The sequence below is a fragment of the Ambystoma mexicanum genome, chromosome 9 (assembly GCF_040938575.1).
Source record: "Ambystoma mexicanum isolate Mex_15411 chromosome 9, UKY_AmexF1_1, whole genome shotgun sequence".
In the NCBI taxonomy this organism is placed as follows: Eukaryota; Metazoa; Chordata; class Amphibia; order Caudata; family Ambystomatidae; genus Ambystoma; species Ambystoma mexicanum.
This window is the reverse complement of record NC_090931.1, coordinates 1,532,418,220-1,532,431,276: the sequence shown is the minus strand read 5'-3', so window position 1 is coordinate 1,532,431,276 and position 13,057 is coordinate 1,532,418,220. Positions and strand designations below refer to the sequence as shown.

Below are 13,057 nucleotides of genomic sequence, written 5' to 3'. Positions count from 1 at the left end.
GGTGTCCAGACGGAAAATGTCAGAGTTTATGGCTGTTAATTATGGTGTGCTGAATGCTGTGGTCAATTGTACATCCAGTATAGACATGTCCTTCACTTTGATTGAGTTGCGGGCTGTGCTGAGGGGGCAACGAGGTTCGAATCAGGGTGTGGATGGGGTTCGTTCTATTTATTTGCATCATTTGCCGGATGTTTGTTTGCTGGAGGTGTTGCAGCTGTTTACTGTAGTGTGGTAGCGGTACGTTTCCTAGTGAGTGTCCTGCCGATTCTGAAATTGGGGAAGCTGGCTGGCTTGTGTGGCTCCTATTGGCCCATTGCTTTGACTTCTGTTTTGTGCAAGGTGATGGAAAAAATGGTGTGTGGCCGCCTGGTGCATTTTTTGGAGTCGGAGCAGCGGCTGAGTGTGTTTCAGCATGGGTTCCGTAAGTGTAGATCAGTGATGGATGCAGTTGTGGCGCTGGCGACAGATGTTGAGGAGGCCTTGTCCTGTCGGGAGATGGTGGGGGTGATTTTTGTTGATATGGAGAAGGTGTACGATATGGTGTGGAGGGGTGGGTTGCTTTTTGTCCTGCGAGAGAAAGGTGTTAAGGGGAAGATGTTTTTTTGGATTAGGGTGTTTCAGGTCTGTGTTGGTTATGTGTTCTACCAAGAGTTTTTTATGGAAAATGGGACGCCCTGGGGTAGTGTTTTCAGCTCTATTTTGTTTCATGTAGCAGTGGGTGGCCTTACAGAGAAAATTCGGGATTGTGCTTGTCAGGTGGGATTCTATGCAGATGATGGGGTGATTTGGGTTAGGGGTAAGGTGGGTGGAGTGATTCAAAGAAGGTTGCAGGAGGCTTTGGAGGTAATGGAAAGATGGTGTCATGCTTGGGTCCTCCTCCAAAATGGTGTGTATGCTGTTTAACAGGCGATGTAGTGGTGTCAGTTTGGATCTCAAGTTGAGTGGGGCTGTTTTGGTTCGGGTGTCGGAATTCCGTTACCTTGGTGTGCTCTTGGATGAGTGCCTGTCTTGGAAGTTTCAAGTGGAGAGGACAGTGGTGAAGTGTAAAAGATGTCTTAATTTGTTGAAAGCAGTGTCTGGTCAGGGATGGGTTGGAGGGCAGAGGAGTATGAGGTTGTTGTATGTGGGGTTGGTCAGGAGTGTGCTGGAGTTTGGGGTTCAGCTCCAGAGCAGTTATAGCCAGTGTCAGCTGGATGTGTTGGATGGTGTTCAGGCAAGGGCGATGAGGATAGTGACTGGGACGGTTCGGTCACCCCCCCCCCCACAAAGGCTGTGCAAGTGTTGGCAGGGATGTTGCTGTTGGATTTGAGACGGGGGGAGATGAGTGCTAGATATTGGTTGCGATGTAAGTCCCTCAGTGTGTGTGTGTGTCATCCTGTGAAGAAGTGTCTGGTGGTTAATTGGTTGCATGCCTATAAGAGTGGGAGTTTGGAGAGGAAAGGGGGGGCCTTTGGGTTCCAAGCGGACAGGCTGGTGAAATGATTGGGGGTGGAGAGGTTGTGTATGGTGGAGGATGTGGATAGGGTGGTGGTACCGGTTTGGATGTGGCATGATCCAATTATCTGGATTTGGAAAAGGTGGTAGTCAAAAAGAGTAGTGATTGAGGGGTGCTTAAGATTGGCAGTGCAGTATGTGGAGGGGAAAATTGGCGCTCAGGTATATACGGATGGTTCCAGGGACCCGGAGAGGAGCAGGGTTGGTATGGCCTGCTATTTTCGGATGGATGAGGAGTTTTCGGTGGCTAGATTGTCGGATAATGTGTCCGTCTGCACGGTGGAGTTGATTGCTGTTAATATGGCAGTGCTTCAGATTCTGGGGAAGCAGTTGGCTAAGGTGGTGGTGTTTATGGATTTGATGAGTGCGTTGTTGACTATCAAGGAGGGGAACTGTGATAGGGGGGATATAGTTGTGCTCATTAGACAGTGATTAGAGGAGTGTTGCGGGGGTACCGTGGTGTAGTTGGCTGGGCTTCCCAGTCATTGTGGGGTCTTGGTTGGAAGAGATCTAGTGGTGATGTTTACCTGATTGTTGCATATTTTGGCGAACATCATCTAGTTGGATGGAAATCGCCGGCTCTGGGTTTCTGGAGTCACCACAAGAAGAAGAGGGAAGACTGTGAGCCCCTGAGTGGTAGATGTGTTCCGAGGACGGCCTCACCTCCCCACCTCTTTTCAAATGTTGACTTGCCTCTGCTTTTCCTTCTCAAACCTTCCGTAAGCCTATCTCCTGTGTATGTGATGGAGGGCGGGTTATGAGGGTGGGGTCGGCAGCTTCTTTCGTCAATAGAATGAAATATTTTCTGTGTATGTCATGTAACTGCTTGGAGTATTTACTTCAGATCACTCTTTATAGAATAATTACTCATATGATACTATTTGCTTTCTCCAGACTTGAATACATTATTGCTGTCTGGTCGTGTTCAGCAAAAAGTAAGGAGGAAAGGCTACACAAGGTAAGTACCTGCTGTAATATATGTATGCCTCTCTGAACATGTTCCTTGCTTCTGTCTCCTGACCTGTGTACCCGGGCCCACTCTGTACCCACTTCCCTTTCTCTTATTCCTCTCCTCATGCAGAGGGGTCGACTAGGAACCAAATGTGGCCCTGGAAAAAGTGTTTAAAGTGGCCCCATGGTGCGTGGATCAAAGTCGAATACCCACCAATTTCAACCCCTGAACAGAGAGCTTGCATGAGGGCGTTTTATAGTAAGTTTATCTGTAAACAGTAATTAAAAAGCCATGTTTAAACATTTCCAACATGTTTTAGGGGTCTTGTGCATCCCCATTTGTCTTTCCATCCAATCAAAACATAGGTAGAATCTCTGTTCCCCACCCCCTTCACACCTGTCGCAACCCATGGCGTGATAAGCTGACTTAGCAACAATAACAGCAAACTCCCAGGAAGTCTCCTGACCACCCTCATCCATGCTGGACACAGAATAGTGTACAGATGACTTCCACAATGAGGGTATTTGTGTTCTAGCAGAGGCACAAGAGACTGTCTAATAATAGCAGGTGTGAGGCATGTCTACGTGGCTGTAGTATAGCTGTAGGGCTCAGAGCAGATACATCTACCTCCGCATAGGCACAGAACTCAGATTAGCAGCCTAATGGAGTGTGTAAATGCCCAAGCATGGATAAAGGACACACGAGTGCCAGCAACTTTGATAATGCACATACAATAGCATAGGTAGAGGATATGGCATCAACATGGAAGATACACACCAGGGCATAGGTAGAGACTATGGCAGGAACATAGAAGATCTGAATGACACCTGGCCTAGTAGGACCGTTGTCTGTCTCCCCTTGTCCCCCATGCCTCGTCACGCCTTGAAACACTTGTGTATAGGCGCGTTACAAATGCCATATCATATCATACATATATATACCATAGCATAATTGGAGGATATGGCATCAACATGGAAGACTCTCTCTCTCTCTCTCTCTCTCTCTCTCTCTCTCTCTCTCTCTCTCTCCCACTCCCACTCCCACTCCCACTCCCACTCCCACTCCCACTCCCACTCCGTTTTTAGATGCTGGCTATACAGGGTCACAAGAAAATATTTAAAGGTAAATAGATTTATTCAAAGATTTTTACACACATCTAAAAACAATAGGTTTAAAACAGAACCTATTGAGAGTTTGCTTGAGCCAAAACCTCGACAGAGTTCAAGCTGTTTTATACATCACAGTTCAAATAGGTGGCGCTTAGTAACATATTGTGCGAGAAATTCAGTACTACTTTGAGAAATAGTAGTATTTGTTGTCGACACAGAAATATGTTTCCAGTCCGGGATGGAGTCAGCCTTCACTTGAACGTAGAAGTGTTGCTTGGTGAAGGGTCCGGACTTTCATCAGGACATGGTTCAAAGAGAGGGGGAGTTTTTAAAAGGATAGAAAGTCTTTAGAAAGTGTATTGGAAGAGGGGGGGCCACAAAAAAAGACCTGCGTGATCAAGGCCTACCTTGAAGTATCAACGGCTAGACTGGAAAATTTGAAAGCCGGCGCTGTTGTCTAGGCGGGCGGCTGTAGCCTGACTCTACAGGAAAAAATGGGTAACAATTAGTTACCTTGATGTAAAATGGATTCACAGTGTAATTTTAATTTAGAGGAGGGCATACCTTAGATGAAGGTATGTTCAGGTCCAGGTGTCAAAACTGGAAAACGAGGGTCATTGTAGACAGTGACCGAGAAGATGTAGGCACTGTTTGGATTGAAACAACCCCGTTGGGTAAGGTTTTGAACTGAGGCGGCAAAGTGATTCGGGTGATGCCTGAATAATTACGTGCTATGCGAATTGTGATATTATGGAAAAGAGAAGTTGTTGATGGAGGATTTCTACCGTGATTGTGTTTAAAAAGTGACTATTGCCAAAGATGGAACATGATGGATCATTTAGAACGGCCATCAGTGATGTGTTGTATAACGTGACAATTGCTATCTGTTGATTTAGACAAAATGCTGGCGATTTAGAAGTCGTTGAGAGCGGCGTCTTTGTGATTAAATAGCAGAGTAACCAAGTGCACCAATCAGGCTGAATTAGAGCGTTGCTGGTCTTAGTTGAAAAACTTACCTAATAATATACAGCTCCAGCGATGCTGATCGTTCGCGGTGGAGAGCTGTGGCTATCCCAAAGTTAAATGAAGGAAAGTCGCGTTGAGCACGCATGCGTGCATTGGAGCACTGGGTAAGCTCTAAATGTGCATGTGCGGCAGAGAAAGCTATCTTAGAATGGGAACTGCATGCGCGGTGAAGAGTATATCGACAAGGTTGGGCAAGCAACTCTTTAGAGACTGAGGGAGTCATGTCAGTACATTCTGTTGGGTGCATCAAAACAGCTCATAGTTTAAAATTGCATTCGTGACAAAAATGCATTTGTGACAAAAACCACATGACATACAATGGCAAAGAGATAGAAATAGACTGAAGTACAAATTATAGACACGAGTCATGGCATGGTCTCGCCGGTATTAACTGTTCATGTGCTGCGTCTATTATGGTTTGTCAAGTATTGAGAAAAGTACATATTATACATATTTTTGAGAATGGCATCTTTGTCGATACAGATAAGCAGTTCACTGATAATTAGAACAAGCGATTTCAAAATTGAAAGGCATGACTGCTCAGAAATGCGTGACTAGAAAGAGCAAAATTGGGTTGATTGACAGAGTTCTAGTGTTTTTTTTTAAAAGACAGGGTACTAACATTAGAAGTACTTCGTGGTTGTGATTATATTAGAAAAACTTTTTTTGGAAAGAATTTTTATTTGAAAAACAGGCTCCATTCGATGGCAACATTGAGGCCTTGCTTGACTGAGTTCAGGCGATATATCCATTGTTGCTCCAATTTTCGGAGTGATAGATCTCTGTCACCTCCTCTGAAGGGGTATCTGGCCGTTTGCAAAATGAACCAAAACATGTCGTTGTGTGTATGTTTTTTCTCTTGAAAATGTGCTACCATTGGTTTGTCTGGGATCCCGTTCTTGATGCATGAGCGATGCTCGCAGATGCGTTGTCGTATTTCTCATTTACTTTTGCCAATGTAGACTAGTTTGCAAGGACATTGTATGGCATATACCGTCCATTTGCTTTTGCAGTTAGTAAATGTGTTGAAGGACCAAGTCTTGCCATTGAGTTCAATGGATTTCATGTCTTTGGTTAGGTAGCAAACGGAGCAAGACCCGCATTTAAAATGGCCTTTCACCGGCGGTAGGTTCCATAAGGTGTTCTGTCTTTCAATGGGTTTGGTGTAGGTGTTAACCAGTCTGTCCTTCAAATTTCTGCTTCTTTTGAAGGCGAAACGAGGTTTAAGAAGTTTGAAAGTTTCCGTATGTAGAATACTCCGGTGGCGTAGGATGCTTTTCTTAATTTGATTACTTAAGGGAGAGAAAGTAGTGACACGGGTCATTTTGTCTTTACACAGATCCCATGGTGTGGGGGAGAGACAAGATTCTCTGCTTCTGTTTTTTGCTCTTTTTCTTGCTTGATGAATGATGTGACTCGGATATCCCCTTTTCTTGAGTCGCAATGAGAGGTCGTTGCTGGTTGTGTCGTAGTCCTCCCGGGTTGTGCAGTTACGCCTGAGGCATAAAAACTGGCCAAAAGGTAGATTGTCTTTGAGGGCTGCAGGATGAAAACTCTGGAATTCCAAAATAGTGTTTTTTGCTGAAGGTTTGCGATAGAGAGTGGTAGCCAGGGTGTTAGTTGCGGTTTTGTACACAGATCTAAAAAAAGGATGGAAATGTTATCCGACTGTATGGTGAACTTAATGCAGGTGTCTTTGCTATTGAGCCATGTGAAGAGCTCTTGTAGTTCGACTTCGTTCCCTTTCCACGTCATAAGTACATCATCGATGTAGCGAACCCAGAAACCTATCTGGTCTTTGAATGGGTTGTTTGTGTTGTAAATAGACTTCAAAAGAGTCCATGAAGAGATTTGCTATATCTGGTGCAAAAGTCGCTCCCCTTGAGGTGCCGTGGCACTGTTGGTAAAAAAAAAATTAGTAGATGAAGTAGTTCTCTGTAAGGGCAATCCGGATACATTCAAGTAGGAAAGCAGTTGGTGGTTCCATATTGGTTCTTCGGTCGAGGTAGGTGGCTAAGACATCAATGTGTTCACGTTGGGGGATGCTGGTGTACAACGATTCAATGTCTAGTGTAACCAGAAGGTCATTTTGGCCCACAGATAGCGTGTCCAATTTCTTTATGGTTGACGTGGTGGCTTGTACATAGGAACGCATTTGTCCAATGAATGGTCATAGGAAGAAATCAATATAGATAGAGGCTCTAGGATAGATCCTATGCCGGCCACTATCGGTCAGCCTGGTGGGTTTGTAGTGTCCTTATGGGTTTTGGGTAATAAATAAAAAGCTGGTAAGATGGGGTTACGGTTTATCAAAAATAGTTTCTCATCATCGATCCAACCTTCTTGCCATGCATGGCACATCAGACTCTCGATTTCGGTAAGAAGTCTGGTTGTTCAATTGGTGGGTATCTGTCGGTAGAACTTGGTATTGTTGAGGTGTTTCTGGACTTCCGTGTTGTAGCGTGTTTTTACCCAAAGGACTATGCCTCCGCCTTTGTTGGCGGGTTTAATGAGGAATTTGAGGTTATTCTCAAGGTTGTTAAGAGCCAAGCGTTCTTTTTTTGTCTAAGTTATCTGGGTATCTAATGTTTTTGTCGAATAGTTGGTTGATCTCCATGAGAATGCGGTTTTCATATGCCCGAATTTCTGGACACACCATATGTGACAGTGGCGTAAAGGTGGAGGGAGGTCTTAGTCCTGTGGAGGTAGGAGGGTCTTGATCTGGTTTGTTCATGAAAAAGTATTTGAGCCTAATGGTCCAAAAAAAAGTACGTAGTTCTACTTCAGTTTGGAATCTGTTCGCTGGCGTTGTGGGGATGAAGCTTAGGCCTTTGCTAAGAACACTGATTTCTTCATGGGAGAGTATGTGTTTACTCAAATTGAAGATGGGTATTACCAAGTTTGGTTCCCTGGTGGCATCCATTGGCGCGTTCTCATTGGATGCTGTTGGTATTGTCTTGGTCGACCTCTTTGTCCACGCCCTTGAAAACCCTGTTGTTGGTTTGGGGTAGATGCTCTGGAGTTAGTGGAGCTTGTGTCACTGTTGGATCCACTGCTGTTTGAACTATTTGAAAAGGTGACAAACTTCTTTTGTGGTCTGCGTGGGTTACGTTTGTTCTGTTGGATGTTTTGGTTAGCCTGGTTGTAGAAGCCTGCTACAAGGTACGGATATGTTCTTTCTTCTTTGTAATTTTTAACGTCGTTTTGCAGTTTCCAATTTTTTTTGTCAATTGTAAATTTTTCGAACTTCTTAATTTCTTCTTCAATTTTCTCCAGGTGGCTTTTAATATCCGGAATGATGTTTTCGGTTTTGATCTTTTCTTCGAGGACTTGAAGTTCTTCTGTTTGGCTCTTGGTTTCTTCCTCTGCAGTTTCTATGACCAAAATTACCCAATTGCGAGAACATTTATTTCCCACTCCGCTGAACTTTTTCATAAACCTGGGATTATCTAGGAACACACGTGGAATATTTCTAACTTGGACCTGAACATACCTTCATCTAAGGTATGCTCTCCTCTACATTAACATTACACTGTGAATCCATTTTACATCAAGGTAACTAATTGTTACCCATTTCTTCCTGTAGACTCAGGCTACAGCCGCCCGCCTAGACAACAGCGCAGGCTTTCAAATTTTCCAGTCTAACCGCTGATACTTCAAGGTAGGCCTTGATCATGCAGGTCTTTTTTTGTGGCCCCCCTCTTCCAATACACTTTCTAAAGACTTTCTATCCTTTTTAGAAACTCCCCCTCTCTTTGAACCATGTCCTGATGAAAGTCCGGACCCTTCACCAAGCAACACTTCTACGTTCAAGTGAAGGCTGACTCCATCCCGGACTAGAAAAATATTTCTGTGTCGACAACAAATACTACTATTTCTCAAAGTAGTACTGAATTTCTCGCACAATATGTTACTAACCTCCACCTATTTCAACTGTGATGTATAAAACAGCTTGAACTCTGTGTCGAGGTTTTGGCTCAAGCAAACTCTCAATAGGTTCTGTTTTTAAACCTATTGTTTTTAGATGTGTGTAAAAATCTTTGAATACATCTATTTACCTTTAAATATTTTCTTGTGACCCTGTATAGCCAGCATCTAAAAACTGGCTACCTGCCTCTCATAGCCTACCTCCTACACACGGTTAGAATAGGGGTAGCCTATGACTCTTCTCTTCCTACTATGATGCCTTTTTGAGTCAGGGCCCCTAGCCCCTCCCTTTCTACCTAGGTACATAGAAGATACAAATACCACAGTATAAGTAAAGGCTATAGCAGCAACATGGAGGATACATAGCATAAGTAGAGGACATGGGTTAGCAATTACCAGACAGGTTTACTTTCCTGAAAATAGATTGAGATTAGAAGAGGCCCAGGGTTTTGAAGTGGTGTTGCCACGAGTGAGCCAAAACTTTGTGTGTGCAATATATGATCACTATAGCAACATTATAGCCATATTAACAGTGAGTGATACATTTTGAAGAACCCACTTACACAACTAATTTGTTTTTTTTTTTTTTTTACTACTTACACAACTAAACGATTCTTAGTGACTGATTGTTCTGGCCACCCTGACGTGCTCTTTGCACAATCAATCAGTTTGGTTGGAGCTGTGTGCCTAGGGTAAAGGGCACCAGCAGGATGGGGAGCAAGGGGTGAACATGCAGACGGCAATGCCCATCCATGTACAGAGAGCAGAGAGCAGGATTGTTTGAATCTGCATCATGAGGAGAGAGACAAAGTAGGGTGATAAGTAGGGTGATAAGTAGGAGGATGTATGTGGGATTGTAACCAGAGTGAGGTTGGGAGAGTGGATTCAAGATTTTGGGGTGGGAATGTTAGAAGGGGATGTGGTTGAGGGGGTATTTGTATTTTATTTTATTTCTAGAGCGCTTTCTGCACGGCGCTTTAAACAATCTAGAGAGATGGTACAATGGCAGCGATGCTGATATACAAACAGGATACAAAGGAAAACAATAACCAGACAGAAGAAATGCAATGATGATGCAAAAACACGGTCAGGCTGGGAGTCGAGCAACATGAGCATTGCTACAAGACACATATCCAGCCACCCCAACAAAAAGGAAATATGGGGGAAACAGAATTAAAAAAAATAAGGAATCCATTGTCCAACATCCAGATGACAAAATAAGGATGTGTCCTGTAAGCAAAATAGTCAACGTCGCATGGGCCCAAGCCTCGAACTGACACATTAAACTCCGGCCACCATGCTCCAGCCTTCCAGTCCCACAAGGGCAGCCTCCGCACCAGCATCCAAACTCAAAGCGATATCCCCACCAGGGCAACGCCAGCACCAGAAAGGAAATGTCCTTGTCCTCCAACTGGACTTGGTGACAATGTGCTGGCCCTTTATGCAAACAGCACACAGTACCTGGGCTGCAGACAGCAGAAGCTGCAGCTCTAGCTCTCCAAATCCACCACCAGGCCAGTGGGTATAGCGGCAGCACTCTGGCTGACAAACCTGTAGGGACATTAGCCACTGCCGCTGACGCGACCGTCCGGAAGGCAGGAAATGAGGCCAGCAACAGCTAATGAACTAAACCCAGCCCGGTTACACCTTGCATGACTCAGCACTCTACCTCCACCGCCAGGCCTCCACGACCATGTGCTGTGTCACCGCCTAAGCAGCCGCACGTCCCAGCTCACAGGAGACTGCAATGCTGCATCCTTCCTTCACCACAAAAGAGAGTCAGGCAAAAGAGAGGCCCAGTACTGAAGGAGAGGGAAATGGGCATTGAAGGACTGATCTACACCGGGGCCTCCTTATAGAAAACATGAACAGATTGTGTCTATATGCTAAGCAGAGTGCTGTGTCTATATGCTAAGCAGAGTGCTGTGTCTATATGCTAAGCAGAGTGCTGTGTCTATATGCTAAGCAGAGTGCTGTGTCTATATGCTAAGCAGAGTGCTGTGTCTATATGCTAAGCGGAGTGCTGTGTCTATATGCTAAGCAGAGTGCTGTGTCTATATGCTAAGCAGAGTGCTGTGTCTATATGCTAAGCGGAGTGCTGTTCTGACCATTCACCAGTGATCAATAGGACATTCTTTCCGGCACCACCACCTTACAGTAACAGCGATAGATGAATAGTCTATATTAGGTTCCCTTTGCCCCCTATGCAACCTTTTATGTGAGATGCTGTGTTTGTTGAATACGTTGAGACACCCAGAGAGAATCCTGCAGCCACAGGAAAGTGCATGATTAGTAAACAGAATATTCTTAAAGCCCCGAGTGTTGCTGATCATTGATTAACAGTTCTTATCTCTAGGATTGATGTGGTTTCCTCTGGTTATTCCTCGGGTACCGCATTCCCAGAGAAGGACTGGCTTTCCGATCATGGGAAATAGTGTGTCTAGTGCTCCCTGCACCCCGACTATGACTAGGTGTGCCCGAGGCCCCAGCATGTCTTTGGGAAGCTCTTGGCAGTGGTGAGGCAGTCTCGGAAATGGGACAGTGTCTCGCTTCCTCTATGAAACCTCTTTTTCTCTGACCCTTAGTTACTGAATCTGAACCCAACTTATTTTCTTTAATTTCTTGTCTTAATTTAGGGTTATTATTGATTTTAATTATCATGTGTTGCTTACTCTGTACCAGTTGTTCCATAGATCCAATCAGACTAGTTTGAATAGTCTTGAAATGTCTAGTCTTGGAGGCCTACCAAGACTACGTAAAACATAGTTGTACACACCGTGGTGGTGATGAAAGATTGATCAGACACTTTCTTTTTACTTACACACATTGGGCCTCATGAGTATGGCGGTCCGGTAACGAGGTTGCCGGTAAGCTTCCGGCACCGTTGTTACCAGACCACCATACATGGAGTTCTGCGAGCGGGTGCCTTTCCGCCCACCAGGTCTGACCTGGCGGGCTTTACGACACCTGCTCGCAGACCTCGATGGTAGCACTGGCACCGTTATAAGCGGTGCTGGTGCTACCGTCCTCCCCATTCCCATAGAGTCCAATGAGGACTAATGGTAATGAGGAATTACCGGGACCGCCGGGGCCGCCGGGGCTGTAATGCCCCGGTAATTCGTCAATGGCAGGCGCAGAAAAAAAATGACTCTGGCAGGAGCCATGCTGTTTTTACTGGCACGGCTACCGCCTGACTCATTCTGAGGCCCGTAGTATCTGCTGGAGCGCACAGTGGGGCCATATGCGCACCCTCGAAAGACTTCTTCTGCCCATTGAATACTACTTCCAACACTTGCAAAGTGTTCGGGATAGCTGCATTTTTATAAATATCTGGAGCTAAGCGATCTAGATTCTCAAACCTTCTATGCACTCATTTGCGCTATTTCTTCAAAAACTCCACAGGAATACTTACTGGCTTTCTATCTATTGCTGGCCAAAACACTGGTGTATTGGCGAGTTATAAATGCCATATATCATATCATTAAACTACCGAGTATCGGTGCGTGCTATGAAGTGTAAGTCTCTTTCAGGTATTGAAACTGACGCTATGTATTTGTTCTTACCATTAAAAAAAACCTTCTACCAGTTAATTTTTAAATGTATTTATTTGCAGTTATAGCAGCGCACCAAGTCCCGAGGCGTCTAGGCACTACTTACAGTTACTGGAAAGTTACAGTTACAAGTTGCATGGTTGCAAGACAGTTAGGTAAAGCTTTAGGACAGACCCTGCTTGCTGAGCCCACATTAAGCCCAGTGGTCGTGCAGGGTCACTGCAGGCAAAAAGGAGAACAGTAATGCAGTGAAGGTTACAAGTTATGATTGCGCAACAGTTACAAAGATAGATCATTTCAAAACAGTTACAAAGATAGATCATTTCAAAACAGTTACAGTGAAGTACATGACTTGATTTAAGATTGCAGGAAAAAAAAGCTTTGACATACCACGCTTGCTGGGACCAAATTGAGCGTGGTGGGCATGCAGGATCACAGCAGGCAAAAGGGGAATCGTAATGAGGTGGTACGCCAGGCACAGCAACGGAAAAGCCTCACCCATTGGGGCAGGGGGCTACGTTGGCTGTGCAAGGCATTTGAGAATAGACTCAGTTCGGTAGTGTTCTGAGAGTGAAGGTGTTTACAGGGACTGCCTTTTAGGTACATTTGCGGGTAGACGTAGATATATGAATCCTGTGGTAGTCCCTGGGTAACAGCTGGGGTTGTCAGATACGAGTAGACATGGTAGTAGGAAAGTTTGGGTAATAGTTTGGACCATTAGGGTTTAATGTATCAATAGATGCGCGAGTAGGCGCATACCTAACTGGATGGATGCCTGCGAGGCTGCTAGCCAGGCCTGGACAGGCACATACAAGCGTAATGGGCCTTAGAACCCAGCATCCCTCTCCCAAGAGATTCCATCTCCCACTAGCACCACTTGACCTAAACCTAGCTCATTGAGACATTGCAACTGGGGTGATTTCAGGGGCCATAATTGCCAAGTTGAGATAATTCCAAACGACACATCAGGGTTTATTCTTGAGGATTTAATAAGGTAT

At 44.9% G+C, this 13,057-nt stretch overlaps 1 protein-coding gene across 1 annotated transcript in view; it reads left to right on the top strand.

Annotated features, from left to right (window-relative positions):
- LOC138489450 (zinc finger protein 615-like) overlaps positions 1-13,057 on the top strand; it is a 59,308-nt gene that overhangs the window by 26,343 nt on the left and 19,908 nt on the right. Inside the window, exon 2 of the mRNA XM_069617172.1 lies at positions 2,389-2,452. The gene's annotated coding sequence lies outside the window, so the exon portion shown is untranslated. The remainder of the gene's footprint in view (positions 1-2,388; positions 2,453-13,057) is intronic.